This window comes from Fringilla coelebs (genome assembly GCF_963513975.1).
Source record: "Fringilla coelebs genome assembly, chromosome: 1".
In the NCBI taxonomy this organism is placed as follows: domain Eukaryota; kingdom Metazoa; phylum Chordata; class Aves; order Passeriformes; family Fringillidae; genus Fringilla; species Fringilla coelebs.
In genome coordinates, this window is record NC_140028.1 from 42,933,709 (window position 1) to 42,954,493 (window position 20,785).

A 20,785-nucleotide genomic window follows, 5' to 3' on the forward strand; every position below is an offset into this window, starting at 1 on the left:
ATAAACCAGGCTCTTTAAAAACACTGGGCAATTAACTCTAAAGTATGCAAGTATTACATGACTGGAAAAACACAATGTTACATAATGGACATTGCAGTGTACCTGTAAAGCCATACATTAAAGCCGCATGCTAGAAAAAGCTTCTCACAACAGCTTATGTTCACTCATAGGGATATGTAATGCATAGATGATGTAGTGTTTCTAATGTGTAGGCAATTTTCCTAATTGAATTGGGAATTCTGCACAACTGTACTTCAATCCTAGATCTAAAGTTCAGTCTGCCTGTGCTTTAAGACACATTTCAGTTTAAGAGGGAAAGAATTGTTAGGAAAACATCATCATAATGGAGAGCGAGATGAAAGATAGAGACAGATATGCAGTACAAGCCAAAAATAATGCCAAAGACTAGAATTTTGTTGTGAAGCCCTTTGTCACTGAAGTTTGGGTTAAAAAATTGTGAAAATTGATAAACTGAATCTTATATAAAATAGCATATTTGCTGTATCTAGCTTTTAGTTCAAAATATACGAAGAAATTGCAGAACATTTATCATACACTAAAGCAACAAAAAGAAAAAAGTATCTTGTGCCCAAGAGTCAAATGATACGACTACATGTTACTGTGATTCCTTAGATACCATTTTCATGTGTTTTCACTTTCCTGTATGGATTAGGCTATTGTCATTTGTGATGAGGTTGTCACTGGAGTCTAGAATATGAAGGAGTGACTCCTTTCAGTACTGGAGGAATTCTCTTTTGTGTGTCTTCATAAACACATATACATTACAAACACATATACATTACAAAAAACCAAAAGTAAACCCAAAACAAACCAACCAACCAAAGAAACCCTCATCTAGCAATGAAACTAGATACATAATGTATGGAAAAATGCAGCATGCCATGCCGCACCCAACACAGTTATGAGAAGTTCCATGTAAATTGTGTGAACTTTTGCTTAGAAATTACACTTGTACTAAAAGGGAGGAGGAAAAAAAAAGGCAACCCTGCTATGATTTTTACAACTGGTCAGCCCAGAATATTCTTATAAATAGTTTATATTCCTATAACATCTTTTGCACATATACTCTTCACAGTACCTGTGGTGGATTCACATCACCGTTCCAAATTTAAAGGCAGAGTAAACGATGTGCTAAGCATTTAAGCGACCAGTTCAAAGTTGTGTAACAAGTTACTGTTATCCTAGCTATCTCAAGCTCTCATACTCTGCAAACTACACCCCAACTACAATTTGTACTGAGTCATTTATCCACAGACATGGTAAGCAAAAAAAAATTACATTACTCAGGTCTTAGAAAGGTGATACTCTGTGTACTCAGTAAATCAAGGAAAAGGAAATCAGCAATGGGCTTTGAACCAAAAATGCAAATTCATGGCAAGGTTACTCGGATTTCAGAATCCCAGAGTCACACAGAGTAAGTTCAGTTGGAAGGTACCCACAAGATTCTTCGAGTCCAGCTCCCAGCCCTGCACAGGTCACACCATGTTCCCAAGAGTAGATTTGGTTATCAAGAGAATAGATTCTCCCTGCCTTAAGAGGAAATCACCAGGGATTTCTAGATAATTCTGCTATCACACAAACCCTAATTCCTTGAAGAAGAATTTGGCATTTTCCAGGTAGGTGAGGCATGTCTCAGTAATGACAATGACCCTGCTAGTGTACTAATGAGCAAAAGATTACAAACTGTAACAGGATCTAAATAAACATCCACGTCCATATCTCTTAGATGGATGATTTGCAGAGCATTTCTTTTCCTGCATATGACATATTTTAAATGACCATTTAAGGAGCCTGTCTCTTGTGAATTTAAGCATTTCTGGGCTGCCAGTATTATGCATTGACTGGGCTCTTCAGTTTAAAAGTGCTGTGCTTTCTCTGTGGTGCTACAGAAACAACATTATTAATATTAAAGACAAATTCCTAAAGGGAAAACTAGAGAACATCCAACAAATCTTTGACTTATAGCAAAGTCAGAGCTGCATGATTCAAATACCAGAAATTCACTTTCAGGAATTTTGGCAAGTTTTTATAACCAATAAATTATTATTAGTTTTCCTTGGTATTCATTATAACATTAATAGTGGTGGATTCCTTCATACATGTTTGGTTTTAATGTCCAAAAATGTGGGAATCCCTCTGGTATTTAACAGAACATAATTAAACATCAAAATTATTGGAGGAAACATTTTCCTTTTTAATAGGCAAATACTCAGAGACTGAAGATTTAGTCTTCACTGAAAGGCTTTGCCTACATAGCTGTTGATGGTTATGATATTTTTCATACATAGACACAGCATGACAAAAGCACTCTTGACATCTGTCTTTCACATCTTATTTTATATGTCTTCCATAAACACATGAATTCTCATGTTGTCTCACAAACATTTAAATTAGTGAATTTTGCAGTCACTAAGCAGCTGAAGGGACACACCTCTGGGGCTCCAATCTCTCATGTCAAGATACTACACCATTTAAGCATGTCTTCACTGGAAGGAATCAAGTGGAAAAGCTCTGATTATGTTTTCCTGAAGTAGAACATGGGCTCCAAAACAAGTGACGAAGGTTGAGAAGGCATGCATGGCCTTGAATCCAGAGGCTGCTCACTGGCATCAGGGCTCTGTGGTGCCAGCTGGAGCCTCTGCCTCTCCTCCAGCAGGAAAGGCATCAAGTCCTTCCTGCTGATTACTCCAAACACTTGGTTCCGCAAATTCTACAGGATCCAATAAGAACATGGATTCTCTCCCTGCTCCACATCCTCAATTATACCTAAAACATCAGGAAATACCGTAGTAAAAGAACCACTTTAGTTTTTGGTAAACCATAAGGTTCAATCTAAATAAATTTTTATGAGAATGCACTCAAATTTCACAGACTGGAAAAGCAAAGTTGACGTCCACTTTCTAAGTCTAAGACTTTTCTGGTCTAAGATTTGCTTGAAAATAGTCAGTGACCCCAATGTTTATTGAGTTTTAATTTTTTTTATTGCTACTATCTCATTACACAGCCATTTATGACATTCTGTAATAATTTGTAGTACACGCTTATAAAAATCAATTCATATAGAAACATAGGCTGCAAGGAAGAGAAACAATCACATGGGTGTGCGAAGTAGGCCTACCAGTATTAAACTCTGGTGACTGAAAACTGTGAGGGCTTTAGTGGTTTCTTGATAAGAACAGAGCTAAAGATCATTTTATTGTCAACCAAGCTGGTCTATATAGAGTATGCAGTTGTTCACTAAGACTTTATTTCCCCCATAATTCTACAGTATTCCTGTGACTTGGCCAGTTCTGTCAGAGAAGGTGTATTGTGCTTACCAATGCTATGCTTCCCCAGACAGAGGAAGATTGGAGCAAAGACATGATAAAACAACATAAATAAATGCATGGCATGGAAGGGCACATATCTTCTCCCTCTCTCATTTACAGGACAGACCAGGCATTCAAAGACATAAGGAAGAAAACAAATTAAAAGTAAAGAGGTTTCCTCTTTCTACACTGCATGTAATTTTGCTGTGGAAATCACCACCGCAGAAAATCATTGCACCCAGGAAATTTACAATGGATATTTATGTGGATATCAGATAAAGAGCTTTCATGAGTGATAATGACAAGTTGTTGAAAGGGAAACTAAACTTTGTTGCTTCAGGGATCACATCAGTATGAAATGTAATTGAGTTCTATAGGTTTCCCATAATAAAGAAGTTGTATGGCCCAAAGGCACGAGCTCTGGACTGGGCCTCAGTTTGAGCTGGCTTCATACTCCATGGATGACCTCCTCTTGAGCTTTGGAAAACCATGTGTCCTCCCTCCACCTCAGTTTTCCCATCTATTAAACAAAAACTCTCAAACTAAACTAGATAATGCATATTAGGAGCATTGCAAGTTTTGTAAATTTCCTATCCTTCTAGCTATTTTCAAAGCAAGGGATTTAGACCAGATGAATCTCAAATGAAGTCTCATCATCTTTACACATGAATTAAGAGGAGCAGATTTTATATCTTTTTAAAGAAAATCCAACTGAATTAGGCCCCTGACCTGGATTTCTCAGTGTCGCCCATCTCAGTTTCAATTACTGGAAATTCACTGAAGCAGAAACTGCATTTATTTTGTTTATAATGTATTTATTTTAGGCCCTACTCTGTATACCAAACTTATTATTGCTTTTGGACCCGGAATTTTAGTACAGTATTTAGGAAATAAATGTGGCGATGTCATAGCAGGGATTAAAAAAAAAAGGAAAGGGAAAAGAAATATAGTTTTATTTATAAGTTGATGTATAGGCACTGTACTGTAATGGAGTTTAAATCTCAAAAGTGTTGCTTTATATTTGCTTTATAGGACTATAAGAGCCAAATAATGACATTTAAATGATCTATTCCATTAACATTGTATCATTTTGTCAATCTGGAATGTATTTTAATCAAAAGCCCCCTTGAAATGGTCTCCTTTGTTGTATTTTCTTTTTGGCTCATTTTATCAACATCTGTTATGTTTATACAATATGAATTAAAACTTCGGAATGCTGTTTGTACTCAGCTACTTTTGTTGAGAATGTAACGTCCCAGGATTGGCAGTGTTTATGTAAATCAGTGAGGCTGACACAGCCATCATAAACAAATGAGAAAATATAACAAACATATTGTTCATGGAGGAAATGTTTGTTTTTAGAGTTGGCTTCAGTCTTACCAGATTGATGAAGAGTTGCTGATACCAGGGATCTGTAGTGCAGCGATTCAGCAGCATGGTTGGGCGCGACAGACTGGGCAGCTTCTCCACCGTTATCTGGAAAAGGCAAGAACGCATTTCTCTTTACTTCTGTGCAGCACATTAGAGGTTCAAAAGACTCCCAGTTTGACTCCTAACAAAAAGACTTCTAGCAGAGCTACACCAGCAGAACTTGTCCAAACTTTATAAATTCTTTTGCCAGTAAGACTTAAATTAGCAATTGAAATTGGAGCACTCTTCGGTTACAAATTTTTGCTTTCCTTTGCTGTAACTATATCTCTATTAAGACAATGTCAATTGTATTGGCTTAGGGGTGAGGTTTTTCATGCTGTTGAAATTCACGCACTAAGTGGCAATTCCATGATAGCATAGTGCAGAAATATGCAGCAAAACTGGTATCAGCCATCAGCTGAGCCTCAGCCATTTTCCATAGGAATACGTATTTGAGTACTGGCACCTCATCATACATAACTGCCCTGATCCTTCTTTATTTTGCCAGCCACGTTCCCATGTGCAGACCAAGTTTCAGTAACACATGATGACTTTCCAGTTGGGCCTGTATAAATTCCTTAAACTACATTACTAGTCTTGCCTTAGAAACTCACAATTTTCTTCCACTATGCTTAACGTTTGCTATTCCTAAGAATCATTTTGTCATCTGTCAAGGGGAAGAATGCTACGTGCTTTTCAAGTTTGAAAGGTTTTATAAACACTCATCATTGAGAGAGGTGCTATCCCATAGTGAATTAAATATTATAACAATTCTGCTATCCATCGAGAAGTCGAGAAAGAGAAGAGTGGAATGGCCTATCTGAGCAAAGAAATTCTTTGCCAGCAGTCTTGCGCAACTTCCAGACTTTGAGTGGCATTGTAGTTTATGAGATAAAGTCCCTGTAAGTTCTCTGGTCATCCCAAAATTTAAGTTGAACCTGATCACTTCTTTATCTCAACCACAATATGTTACATAATCTCTTCATTCATGGAGTACTCATCCTAAATCTGCTTATTAAACCAGGAAAGAACTGAAAGGAAAGAGGTTACCTTCTAATAAGAGAGCAGATGAGATGGGGAGAAAGACTCATCATTTGTCTCCAGTTCAGAGATGTGCTTTTTCTCCAACAGTATGCACAACCTTAACCCAGAGTTAGAGCAGACAACTACATTCATTATAATGGGCAAATTTTAAACAGCAAGTACACAATGCTTTAGCATTAGAGATATGATGACACCATCTAATGGTGATGACACCACCATTAGAGATATGATGACACCACCCACATAAGTCCTGGGTCTAGGTTTGGGTTCTTGATAGAAGAAGGACATCAAACTATTAGAGTGTGTCAGGGGAAAGTAACCAGTATGGTAAAAGGCCTCAAGGACAAGACATAGGGCAGTGGCTGAGGCTGCTTGTTTTGTTCAGCTTGGAGAAAAGAAGGCTAAGGGATGGACCCGTCATAGTCTACAAGTTCCCCAAGGACAGCAGCAGAGTGGGAGTGCTGATCTGCTCTCTGGTAACCAGCGGTAGGACACAAGGAAATGGAATGAAGCTGCATCAGGAGCGTTACATATAGGTCCCTTCCAACTTAAGATATTCTCTGATTCTAAAGTATTAGTGGGCTGACCACACATTTGGCTTTCCTAAACATCCCTTAGCAATAGCAGCATCACACAGATATTTGCTGATTTAGGTTTGGCATATTAGATTAAAAGATATCACTTATCCTACATGTTCTTTTTGACCTCTCCTTGACCTTGTCCTTGGCAGGACGAGTTCATGAACTGTGTAGTTTGCACCCAACAAGACAATACCTGTAATAAGCAAATACAATTACCTAGATGCAAGTAGGTAGACTGTTGTTGCTTCCCTCATCTTTCTTAAGTAATAGCTACATTAAAACAAGATCTGCCAAAATATTATGTCCTGTTTTAAATCATCAGTGAAACCTTTGCTCACCATACTGCACTCTAGAGTTCATTAAGACATCTAATATTATTGCTGACTTAGTCATGTTAAAATGGATATTTTGATAAATTAATTTATAATTTCAAACTTTTCTTCAGAGTTCTACCTTTCTGCATTACACAGATAAGGCCTTGACAAGCAAGCTACATAAAATTGTTATTTTTATCTTAGTATTTGTTTGCTACACTGACACACTGACACACAGACACAGATACACACACACACACACACACACACACACACACACACTCCATTCATACTATCCACTTCTCAACTTTTAACTTACATTTTGATAACAGATACCTTGGGGACCACCACAAATCTTTTTGGTTTGTAGCATACTTAACATCGTGCTAGCCTTATTCTGTGATTACAGCTAGGAGCTAGGAGTTAATACAGTAGTACAAAGTTGTGCAACACACTGCTAAATTATGTGCTTGATGAACTCAGAGGAAAGCAGACACCTAATCTTCATTAGGACATCAGAAGAAATATAAACAACATACCAAGTGGCTTTTGTGACTGGAACACAAAGTATCAGCTGGGATTTTTTTAACTGAGTATTTCTGTGTCCAAAAATACTGTTTTATTCAAACCAAAACATGTTATAGGGATTTACTAGTTTTAACATAAATTTCTCCTAGGAAAGATTAGTCTGCTTTAAGGTGTTATTAGCACTCCACAGCAGAGGGCTTACACTGAGGTCTTTAGCCATTTTAAAGATTCCATGATTTTAAGAAAACATGCCTGCCAGATCCAAAAGATCCTAGAGACTGGATATGGAAGAGCTAGGTTCAAGTCCTTTATTATGAAATGCCATTTAAAGGAAGATATTTTGTGAGAATCTACCTCTGCATTTTTGTACAGATCTGGAACACACATTTGAAGAAAACTATCACTTCCACCTCCTGCAAGTTAGCATTGGAGAGAAGATCCCTTTCTCCTGAAATGGTCAGTTGTTTCATAATGTAATCTTGAAATCTGCATTTTTTCAATGGCTTTGGTCTCTCATCTAAGGTTCTCAAAGGGATTTTTATAAATAGGTATGCCTGTGTGAATATAACTTGTGGAAAAACATTAGTTCTGAAGGAAATTAGTGGCACAGCCAGAAATAATAGGAGTCTGTCACCTGCTCCCACCTTTAAAGTGCATATTCACAGGGCAAAGAAGGAATTGGGTATTCTTCATAACTATTGAACCTTCATTTGTCTCAATTTAATATGTGACACGCTTTGGTTTTAATAAAATCTCTTTCAGATTACTAAAATAATCTGCAGCAAAGCTAATGGCTGAGCAAACACTTTGCCCTGGGCTCACATCTCCCCTCCTGGGAAAATCACTAATCTTCCCTAAGCCTCCTACCACATGCATGCCATCATACGGACATGGAGCATAGACAGCTAATGGACTTGGTTTTGAGGACAATGATGAGAACCCACTACTAAGACATGCTACAACAGGCAGGACCTCTTCCACTCAGACTACATTTGGAGGAGGAAATGGAGACAAACACAATATATTCAGAGTATATTCACTGCAGCAGGGGGTATGGAGAAGAAACTAATCCATTCATTCCCTATGAATTACCTTTTGTGCATTACACACTTAGTTCTGCAAGACTCACTAAAGGTTCACAAAAAAGGTCTGTAATCATTCTGAGAGACATAAATACACAGATCTAAATTGTGCTCCAAGATCATCATGCACAGCTCCAAGAAGTCTACTTCAAGAAAGATCACTGGGTCAGGCATACTCCCAAGACTTTAATCCTAACATATATAGACAGCAAGTGTGAAAGTTATGATCCACCCTGATCCTCAGCCAGACTTGTTGCTCAGGTTCAAAACATTGTTCAGGTCTGTAGTCCAGACTGCACCATTTTCCACTTGAACATGATGCTGGAATTAAGGAAACAGTAACATTCACCATGAGCTGAAAGAGCAGAAACATTTGTTCATCACCAGTGGTTTGTTGGCTGGTTTTGGCAGCTTGCTATTTGCTCGGCACCGCTCTTAAGTAAACCCAGCAGGGAGTCACTTAACAAAACTTTGAAAAGTGTGAGAGAAATTTGGATAGTCAAGAAAAAAGCACACACAAACACAATGAAGGAAATCGTTGGAACATTTCTGATAAGAATCCAAGCCTATTAAAAACTGCCGTATTATGGAGAAAAATGAGCATACATTATTTCACTTGGACTTCCAGAAGTCAGGCTTCAGAGGTATAACAACATCATTCTTTGATGTTACATACAACATCCTTCCTATCACATCATCAAGCCTTAGAAAGCAGACCAAACATGTTTCTTGCACTATTTTGTGAGGTTTAACAGGAAGTGCTAAGATTCAGACTTGGACTCTGCAATTGTTCGTTTACTCTTTATTTATTTAAGAAGGAAGAAAACTCTTAAGTAGGGAATCTCATTTCAAAGATACCCTGGCAAGGCATTGCAGTAGTTTCATATGCTCTATCTGTTATAAAGCATGTATCATGAAGATACACCTAATTAAGATAACACATTATTATTCCAATATCCACATGTCAGTTTTGGCATGGAAGTCAGGAATGAAAAGTATCTGACAACTGATTGTGTCACTCTTCTTGTCAAGATGGCCAATTATCTGAGGAAACTACAAATTCTAAATATTGGGTGAGTGACATAAAAGCAACTACGGCTCCAAAGTAGCTGCAAATGAACAGAAGGAACATTAAAAGGTGATGCAACTGGCAAAAGCATTCTAGGCAGGACTCTCCTAAACAGAATGGATAAAATAGCTACAAAAAGGGACAAGGGGAGAAGGGGGCATTAAAGAACATGAAGCATAATTTTTTCATTTACTTTAGAAAGCTTTAGGCTTATTTCTCCTGCCTTAATCCACCAAAAGTACCTGGTCTTTTGGATTTTTTTATAGCTGATTTTATCTGTTGTTTTGGCCAATATTCAATGCAATCATTTGCCTGACTTGAAATAGTGTTGTGCTTTTTTAAACTTGTAAAAAAGAGTATTCTGCATATAGTGAGCTAGACAGCAGATAAGGACTAGGTCATCAAATATCAGGAACTGTTTTAAATCAACCAAGTCTTCATCTTACACAATAAAATCTCAGGGTTACAGGGTTGTTTCAGGTTAGGCAGACTAAATCATTACTGTTTACTTAATATTTCATTCTTCAAATGAAGAGGGAGCGTTGCATGAATTTTTGGCATCTTACCTAAAAGATGATAAAAAGGTCACTATCAAGTACTAGGCTGAGGTTTTCCAGAGCAAAGATCAAATTCTGTCCATGCTACAGCTTTTCAAAGGATACTGAGCAAATATTTAATCTCTGTACCTCAATTTTCAAACCTACAGTACAGAGATTTCATCTACGTCAGGGCTGTGTTTTGAAGCCAATACTCATTACTTAAGTTGCCACTTGTCAGGTTTTATAGGCAACATCATCAGGGTGAATGAGCAGACAGCAAGACCACAGCCTCAACATGAAAATGCGAAGGCAGCTGTTAATAAATTCTAAATGCAAACTTTATTTTTCATACCTGCAGAAAGGCTAGATTTTAGAAATGTATGAGGACTTAAAATCAGATTTGTATTTCTCTACAAGCTGGCTTGCTGCTAGGCAGACTTTGAATTTCAGAGGAGTCTACCACACATTTAAATGGCAGGACAAGCATGTGATCACTCTTTCCGTTCACACACCAGTTTTCCCCATGCCTATATTTGATTTCAACATTTAACAACCCTCTGCACTTGCCTAAAAGCCACCCACATGCTGCAGTGTGGCTGCATACGTTTTTAATTTGGCTTTTTGGGTTAGCACACAGCGTCTGCAACACTCCAGTTTTCCCTGCAAAGGGCTCCATCACAAAGTCCTACAGCACCTGCATAATTATTTGTAAGGCCAAGCAGGCCTACTTATTTTAGAAGTATCATATAATGTTGTTCTTTGGAAGAAACTTTTCGCACTTTGGATATGAAATAAAACCACTGCCACAGACTCTATAAACCTTCCTCCATCTGTGTTATTCATGAGCTACAGTGCCCCAGGACCCTGACAATGCATGGGAGGATCATAATGTCCAGGGCTTTTGTTGAAAGTACTGAATTCCATTTATTTAAATAGGCAAGATTACTGTATAGTGTATCGTTGAAATTAACTCGAGCAGCTCTTCAAAAGCAGGAGGCTGGACAGTAAAAACAATCAACGTGCTGACAGACTCTACCCTCTAACATGAAACCAAGTAATCACACAGGCACTTGGGTATTGCCATCAGATATTGCTGTCAGCTCCCTAGTCTGCACACCTAAAAATAGTTTTCAAGTCCTTAATGTGCCTCCCCTCTCCTTTTTTCTTCTTTGCTGGCTGAGTTCAGATGAAGCCTTCAAACCACTGCCAAAGGTGTTTCTAGCTTTGATCAGACCTAGTAGAATCACCGTTGCCCAGAACGTACAGCAAAGGCACAGTGAAAAAGAAGGGGGGAAGTTGACCATGATCCTCTGGTAAGGAAAAAACCCCATTTTTATCTCCATTTATTGCATGAACTTAGCAGACTTCTGCGTTTGATTGAGTAACTTTGCATTCTTGTGATCTAAACTTAGCAATCTCTCTACAACAGAGCCAGAAGGAAAAGGCTCTCCAACGATCTTTCAAACCCATATCAGTTATTTTGAAAGTGCCAGCAGCAAGGCTGTCACAGTATTAAGGTAGATCTCACTAGCTCAGTAATTAATTTATGAATTAAATGTTTCAGGTCTCCATTCATCTTTAACTTTCCTTTCTCTAAGCTGTTGCACTGCATCACTACTGAAGGCAAGTACCTCTTCTCTTGCTAATGAAAATAAAAGTATTACCTTATTAAAATAGTGTGTGAGGACTCTATGAACACATGTGCATGCACAAGCCTTGAGAGCAGTGTTTCATTAGTCCCAGCTGGGAGTGCAGATTAAAGAAAAATGCCAGAAACCATACCTACAGTCTGACATATCTATGATATGTTGCAATGCCTGATATGTTCTGTGGGAAAGGAGATCTATATGCTATACTCAGTTTCACTGAAGTGCTTGGCAGAAAGCATTCCTGACTCACAACAGTGTCTGTTCACTGGACTGGCCAGAGGGGAGTCATACCTAATAAACTGCCATAAAATACACATGCACACACCACTTTGGATCATTGATTTCACTGCTAAAGGATGTTACTGTGTATTACAGCTTTAAGTTTTCAACTTTGTCATATTTTCTAAACTCTGATCTCTTCAATTTACTTTCAGTTATGTGACATTCCCCTTTAGCAGAGCGAAAGCATGCATTAGCTAAACAATGTGGTTTGGATTTAGCGTTCCCATGCATCATTGTGAAAATGTTTGTCTCAGCAATAGTGTCATTATTGTTACTGGGAACAGCTGCTCTACTATGTCTTCTGATTGAGGAGAGCAGAGTATCTCCCTTCCCATACCACCTCACAAGCAGGGAATCTAAAGCAAGACCATTGAGTAGAAGCAGTTCATGAGCACACACTGTTCTGTACCTGGCTTCCTCCTACCACAAAGGAAGCAGAAAGTGCAGGAGCACAGCAAAGAACAGCAGCAAAATAAGTATTGCCAATATTTAGAAATATAAATAAATATAGAAATGAAGTTTGGCTCCCTCCTCTCGCAGTTCTTCTGGATCTGGACCAGGGACTAACCTGAGGCAGAACTCCTCCTCACTCAGGTGCAGCTTTCTGGCAGCTCAGCTCCATTAGACATGACATCCTTTGAACAAGAATTGGAGCAGGGAGTTTGCTGCTGATCAGGCGGATGTTTAATATCTCCCTTGAGTTTCTGAAGTGGAAAGATGTAACTCTCAGCATTCTTGCCAGCGCTCCCAGCCCCACTGAAGTCAGTTTCCACGTCCAGATCTACAAGAGCGCTGGAGTCCCGCTGGGTTTGCTGGGAGCATCCCAGCGGCAATGCTGTGCTCTGCAGGCCTGTGCAGCTCGGCTCAGGCCAGCTGGACATTTTTAAGGAAAGCTTGCAAAACATATTTGTGTGATTACACAGAGCAGCAGACTCTAACTCACCTTTCAGAACAAGACCTTCAGAGGTAATTAAGTTTTATTTTAAGATGGATTGAATCTGGTTTCCAGGGTATTAGACCTTTTGAATGTCTTTGGATGGGAGGCCATGTTTTCAGTCAGTTTCAGGCATTTCTGCAAGTCTGGCCTCTAATAACATTTTAGCTACATGAAGGCCACAGCTTTTTGATGTATTTTATTTTTGAAAGGATCTTAGATTCCCAACTTTGTCCTGAAAATTAAGTACTGTAAACACTTAATTTGAATCAAACAAACTTAAGCTCATCACACAGTCAATACACTCTTGCGTAGCATATCCATAACATACAATCATAAAACCATAGAACAGTATGGATTGCAAGGGATCTTAGAGATAATCTAGCTCCAAGCCTGCACAGGCATGGACATCTCCCATAGACCAAGGTGGTCAATGACCCATCCAGCCCGACCTTAAATGCTTCCAGGGATGGGACATCCAACTGGGATAAAGTAGTTTGAACAAGCATGGTAAAGTACAAGGATTTTTGACAATTTTACCTTCAATATTTTATTTAAATTTCTTTTTGGCTTCAAATTACCAATTTCAATCAACCACAAATGCTGAAGTTCCAGTAAACTTGATGGGTGAGAAGAGATGGGGTTTCCTAGGTGAAAAAATGCACACAAAAATGCAGACACAATGCCTAAAAATGTCACATCCCCCTACAGAAGTAGCATAAAACCAAGTTTTACCCATTTCTGGTTAGACAGTTACATTCTGTACAGTCTGCTTACCATCAGAGATATTGTGGTTTCTGCATAATTACTTTATCCCAGTCAAATTAAATCAAGCAAAAAAAAAATTTTCCTTCATCTAAAAGATAGGCAAACAGAATGCAGAGTAATGGCTAACAGCTGTGTAGGTAAGAGTACAGAGGCAAGCACAGGGAATCCAGCCCTCAGCCTGACAGGAGGAGAGGTACGTATGGTACAGATCTGAGAGCCTCAGGCGTGAACAAAATGGCTTATTTGTTATGGTAAAATTCCCAAACAGGCTACTCAGTGGTATTTGTCAACCTCCTATTTTCTCCAGGAAAATTGTCTCGCAGCTGTGTTCAAGGCAGAAATTAAGATTGCTGGGCAGCATTCCAGCTCTTGACTGTCTTCACCATTTTTCCTCAAAGGACACAGAGGGGACAGCTCCTGGTCTAACAAGACTCCAGCATGCACCTGCTTTACTTCAACGGACACCAGGAGGATTTAACCACAGTACAGAAAAGCTGCTCCCTAATTTTCCTTGGCAAAAGTGAAGGCACAGGCAAAAAAGGCCACCAACATCAGAACAGTCCCTGGGAGGAACATGGTATTCATCAGTCACAAATATGCAGGAAACCTACATAAAACAAGGAATAAACAGCATCCCAGGAAAAAAAGCACCTAGGTAGAGAACACATTGTCATCCAATACACATGCCTGTAGAGGGAAGCAATCAGAGGATGCAAAGCATGGCAGCAAAGCTGTTGCTGCTGACCATGGAATATCATCACCCTCCATGTTATATCCCAGACGTGTCTACAGACAGGGAAAAGAAATTCATTACCTACAGCTTTTCTCCTCAAATCCTCCATGTCTTCTGGTTTTACTGTGCTTTACATTATGAAGTAACCCCTGGCAAAGAAGATGGAGAAGCAAAACACAAGTGATGATATGTCTAATCTCTTCATCATGTCAAAGAACCACTTCATTGCCCCACAAAGGCCCTGCACCAGTACATTGTAACATATGTGGAAATGAAAAAATAGCTCTTTTTTCAGATTCGGTCTCACAGAAATTAGGCAGAAGCATAACTCTATCTTTTCCCACTGGAGGAGGATCTGGAGCCACAGTCTAGAGCAGCCAAGACAAAAGAGAGCCAGGGGACCTCCCAACAACTCCTCAATATGCATTTACAGCCTCATGCTGTTTCTCTGGCAGAAACAGCCTGGGAAGGAAGGCAGTGGTCCTATCCTCAGGTCACTCTGAAGAATGAATTCCACCTAGCCAGGAGGGCATGTCATTGAGGGCATGACATTTATAGCTCTCAGAGGACTCAGGGCTAACACATTCATAAACAGCTCAGCTCAGCTGCAGTCACTGGGGGGCAACAGGGGAGGCATTTCAGCTGCAGTGCGAAAGAATAGCCTGTTTTGTTCTGATGTGCAAGTATCATCACTACTGTGGGAGAAATGAAGGGGGCCAGCCAGCTCCTCAGCCCTCTGCGCTGCGCACAGTAAATCGATCAACCATCAATGCATCAAGTTCACCACCAAGTTCTGTGCATGCCTGGGAAACCCTTGCAGGGTTCAGTTTGAAGAACGTGTAGCCACAGTTCCTCAAACTGAACTCTGCAAGGGTTTCCCAGGCATGCACAGAGCTCTTACTGTGGCAAAGTGTCAAATGTATTACTCTAAGGAGATCTTTGTTTTGGAAACTTGCTTCTCAGCTACAGCTTGCTTCCTCTTTAACAATTTTAAAGCCAAGAAGTTTTCTTTAGTAGTTGCTTTTGTTTTTATTTTCCCCTGCTTGCTCAGCTGGGGGAGATAACAGTTTCAGATTTAGGTCACCCATGGAAAAATGTGTTTGGTGATCTCATGTTGCTTTCCAGTGGGTAACCATCCAGATCACAAAGAGTGGGAGAAAAATCTAGCCCCACTAGGCAGATCTGGAAGATTTGGGGGAGAGGGGGGAGATATGACTGTGTTTATCTTTAATAAAATTGGAATATCTATGTGTTTGCTACAGGCCAACTCTAAGGTGCATTTGTAGGCCCATGCAGATTCCAGCCAACATTGCTTGGCCACCATCCTTGCTTTTGTAGGAACTGGCATTGACCTTTTTTCTTCAAAGGGTCAGAATCACTCATATGTATTATGAAACATAACAACACTTAATCCGTATACAGCAATTCTCATTGCTACAGTTTCCAAGTGTGGCCAGGTACTGAATAACTTTTACATTTGGACCAAATTTACACTGTTTTGTCCATGCTTATTCATGAGAAAAAAATGGTACAAAAAAACATATAAATGAGAAACATTATTAAAAAATTATGAGCTGCCACTGCCTTCATGCAAGCTTGGCAGATTGTTTGTTTCTTTCCCTTCATTAGCTTGTTACTCCATTCTTTTCAACGTAATAACAACATTTTTGTTCAAGAGAGGAAAAAAGCCAACAACCGTTTTTGAGAATCAATAATTACATCCAAGGCAACTCTCAGCAAAAACATCATGGCCATTATTTTTTACATCTTCTCCAAGCCACCTTTTGAAGATATGTCAGGCAAGCCACATATCCTCCACTTTAACATTATTGATGTACAAGATGGGTAAATAACTTATCACTTTTCTGCTTTGGTCACGTCACATCTGTGTAGGATTTCCTTGGGTTTCAAAGGGTAAGAGGTTGAACAGCACTCTTCTTCTTTAAGGAGTTCACAGCATTTGTCATCTTGGTCTTGAGAGTTACGTGCTGCAAGAGCTGTAATTTTATGAGTAAGATGGAAAACCCAAACCCTAACTGCTCCTGGTCATGAATACACAAATTCCATGACACATCACATTACTGGAGATTTGTTTCAGAGGATGACTGCAGAGCATTCCCTTCCCAGTGTTGGTGAGAACAGCAGAACAGCAAAGTCACCTGTGGTCCCTGCTGCGGACAAGGCATTCAGAATTCATCATGAAAGTCCTCAAGCCACTGGGCAAACACTGGGGCAAGAAGGGGAGTTGTCACAGCACCCCAGAACACAATTCTTGCACCCAGACAACCTCTCTGTATGTGTTTCACTGGAGTGAGGTACCAACTAGCCAAAAAAGCCATTTGATTCTTCTTTGTCAACCATTTATAATATTATCTTGGTTTTATTCAAAATAGTCTAGCAACAGCTCATTTGTTCTGAAAGTGACAGGGAAACAAACTTCTTCCTTCATCCCTTTGAAAAAGCTCCAACAGAATGTATCACTAAAGAGCTCTGAGGATTGAGAAAACCACAACCCTACCAGAATTTTCAGGGAGCATCAGCTTTTCTCTACAGGCACCTCTCTTTGGAGTGTCCTGGTATCAGCCTTCCTTTCCACCTTTTTACTTCTTCTGACACCAATTTGCTCTGCATTATAAAGCACGACAGTATTTACATGAACTCTGCATATGCCTCAGCAGCCTGGGCCTGTAAAGTGAATATTAAAGGAACCTTGGCTGTAGCTGTTGCTAGTATGCTTTCTAGTTTTACTGCTGTGAACAGCTGAGAACCAAAAAAGCACACTAGTTTACACCCTATAATATCTTCAGACTGGTACATACTGCAGACTACCACTCAGAAATTTAGGTCTTAGGGCCTTAGCACATTTTGTATTGTATTTATGATAACATCATTGTGAGGAAACAAGAATATGTATCACACACAAGTATACAATACTTCACTTATTGATGTCATTACTCCTCCAGGCCACTGAAACTCAAAGAATTCCCATTGTACAATTCTCATTACAGGAAGATATTTGTCTTCCTAAAATGTTTATACAAACTGTTTCACTTGTCACTGAAGCAAGTTCAAAATTTTTTTTAAATATTCATTCAGCTGCTGGTAGTTCATCCTTGAAAATTTGTGATAAAGTAGGCAAGTGGGCAAGGACTAATCAAATCTCCACCAGTGATGTACAGATAGTTTTTTTCCACAATCCACATTGACAAAAAAAAAAAACTAAACTTTTATCCTTGTATGCTCACAGGTAGCTCCAAGTGCCATGCAGTTAAGGAGATAGAACAGAAGTGGATAAAAAAGGAACTCTGTACAAGAAAAGATACAGAATACTACAGCCATTCAGGACAAAAGAAGCCATGAAAATTATGAAAAAATATAATATTACTAAACAAAACTGGCCATCTGTTTTTATTACATGTGTCCAGTTTTATTGTTGTTGGAAGCAGAATTCATAGGGCTTTGCTGTGTGAACTCCAATGCAGTAGGAGGTGCATATGCATCTTCTCCTTTTCTCTAGGACACTCAAAGTGGAAATTAAGTCACTGCCTCTCCCACTCATGACCCACCACTCAAAGGACAGTCTTAATATCCCTTCCTAAAAGGATGAATTCACTCTTGCTGTCATATGAAATGCAGTACCACAAATACTTCATTTATCAGGAGATTTTATATGCCTTTTGAAAGTGCCCCATATGGCAAAGATTCCTTTAGTCTGATTCTTGTTTACCCTAGCATGTTACTTCCAGTGACTTTGTTGCTTATCTTGTCTGTAGTATGATTTATGTTAACTCATTTCCTGTAAAAGCATACACTAATAAAATGAAAAAAAAAGTGAAGAAAGAGCAGGCCAGCTTTGAATTGGCATGGGAAATGTCATGAGTAACTGGATTCAAATCCTTTTAAATTACTGTTTCAGTGAACCTTTAAGGCTCCAAAGGGCATTTTTCCCTTTTTGTGCTGTTCCCATAAGATCATTTCATTGTTGCTGTTTCCATAAATTCCTGATGCAATAGCTGATCTTGTGCTAGAAAGGACCTGGGTCCTTTCTTTAAAGGACACCTGCTTTTCATGCTAAAGAAAGTAAGAACAAGTTTCATATACATCCCAAATAATCTTCACAAACAGATGCTTAAAGAAAAAAAAAAAAACATCTGATAAGGAGCCAGAAACATCGCATGACATCAATTTGATATAATTTTTACCTTTTATTAGTTCCCTGGAACACCTCTGCACGTTCTGGCTTGGGCCTGCAAACCTCTGGGAATCGGCCATGGCTTGTATTTGCAAGAAGCCAAGCCAAGGAGGCAATGTTTTCCTTCAGGTGGAGGGCTCTGACGCCAGGCTCCACGATGTCCCTGGCAGAGAACAATTCCAGGTTCAACCTGAAAGACACAAAGCAGACGGCCAGAGGATTACTTAGTAAACAGGAAATGGCATACTGCACCACGTTAGCATTTGACGAGTTTATAATGTGTTAGTAAATTACTTCAAGATGGAAATCAATCTGCTTTATTTACAAATGTAAAAAAAAAAAATGTAATTACCCAATAAAAGTGCTTATCAGGCATTGCCTTGCTTTGTGTGAGATACGTGATAAACTCTACCATATGCAGACTTGGTCATCCTGGGCAGGATGTTGTAAGATCCACTTATCAATTTGCATGACTTTTCATGGTAAAAAAAGATTTTTAATCTGAGTTGAAATCCTCTGGAATTCTGGATGATATCAAATAGATTAAAGTTAAGCGCTTTGGAGAAATTCATGCTTACGCTTATCATTGCAATAGGGTTGGATTTTTTGCAGCAGTAGCAGCTAGAAAAATTACCCTTTCAAAGATAGTTCACAAATCATATACAGATTCTTCCAGTATGTTCTAATAATTTTCAGGTTCTAGGCAAAGTTTCAGGACATATGAACATACAAAATTGAAAAGCATGCCTACCCCCTATTTCTGACAGTTGGGTGAAATGGAAAATAAAGATACTTTCTGCAAAATTTAAGAGTCATTTCTATGGAATTATAGTAGGCCAGAATCTTAAAACTGAAATCAATTAACTGCTCTAGTTATAAGCAGTTTCATAGTTTCTATTTTCAAAAAAAATAAAAACCCTTAATTATTCTGACTATCATCTGGACACACCATAAGCCAGAACCTCCTGGTCAGAAACAGGCTGACACAAACCACAGACAGAGACAACTGGAGCATACATTTGCCCACATCCTGTTTTACCATGGTACCTTTCATCCCTGTGGTAAAAGTAACTCTTTCCATGTGCTATTAATTATTGTCCTCCCTCCTGAGAGACACAAGGTTGTTTTTTCAAGCCAATTATTCTGATGGTTTGTTATATGACCACCTGTCTAAGAGTAAATGAGCTGAGAAGACCATGCACTTCATACATGGCACCAACAAAGCTGAGGTAAGTTTCTTCTTCTAAACTGGGATGGATTTAAATGAATCCCAAAAAAATATAGTCCTATGTGCATCAAAACACGTCATACCCATCCCCAGTTATATGAAACAGACTGCAGGCAATATAAATTTGGAACATCATCTTATTACAGAGCCACATTTCAAGGGACCAAGAACACAAATTTATGGAAAAAATGAACCTGTCTTAACTACATTTTGTTTCTGAGTTAAAATGAGAAGTAATTTACCTTGCAAATCAAAGTGGCTGGGTGGAGAATAAACAAAATTTTTAAATCCCCAAGAGATGTTTTTTTTCATTCTTAACCTCTCTGAGTTCTACCAATTAATGAAGTACAAATGGTGAAACTCAAAAGGGAACCATAGATGCTGACAAGCTGCTGTCAGAATTGTGCCACTGTGGCTGCTTGTTGTGTAAAACACTCCACCAAAGGAATTTTATTGTTCCTAAATGAGTAGATTCCTGGTCATCCTCTGCCTCTTTTTTATTTCCATAGGCCAGATAAAAATCTGTATTTGCCTGCCTTAAGCTTTGTCTAGGAATATGATAGACCTAGCACAGTGAACACAGTGTGAAAACATGATTCATGATAATAGCTGCTTCCTGGATCACATGAACTATGTACAAATGCCAAATGGTTTTTAAATGAGAGTAGTGTGAATACTGTTTCATTCCAGCAATTTCTAGAGTGTATTTCTTAGCAGAGTGTAGACTTTCAGTCTTCACAACTTCACAGTTTTTCTCTGTTGCATGGAAAGCAAATATTCCACGTTATTGCAGAAACCTATGAAATATCCTTCTGTTTTGTCAAATCAGCCACTTCTAAAAATGTGAGGGATATCTCATTATATGCTTCTGTGATCTTGGTTTTGTCTGGTATTATGAATTGTGTGTTTGGCCTACATCTACTATACCACTTGCATTATCATCAGTGAGCTTTTGCAGAGGTAAGAACACACTAAGGACTGTGCTGATCCACTGCTCATCATCATCATCAGACATTTCTTTCATGAAGTCTCCTGTCTGTCAGTGTAAGGAATAACTTTGCTTTGAGGGTGTAGGAAACAAGCAGGCAAGAGTTGTTTTATGA

The 20,785-nt window shown here is 38.9% G+C and overlaps 1 pseudogene across 1 annotated transcript in view; it reads right to left on the reverse strand.

Moving 5' to 3' along the window:
• Positions 1-2,536: 2,536 nt before the first annotated feature.
• LOC311152518 (H(+)/Cl(-) exchange transporter 6-like) overlaps positions 2,537-20,785 on the reverse strand; it is a 75,580-nt pseudogene continuing 57,331 nt past the window's right edge. Inside the window, exons 14-17 of the transcript in view lie at positions 18,465-18,644; positions 15,012-15,162; positions 4,710-4,805; positions 2,537-2,731 (exon numbers count right to left, since the gene is read on the reverse strand). The product of the transcript in view is annotated as a H(+)/Cl(-) exchange transporter 6-like (transcript). The remainder of the gene's footprint in view (positions 2,732-4,709; positions 4,806-15,011; positions 15,163-18,464; positions 18,645-20,785) is intronic.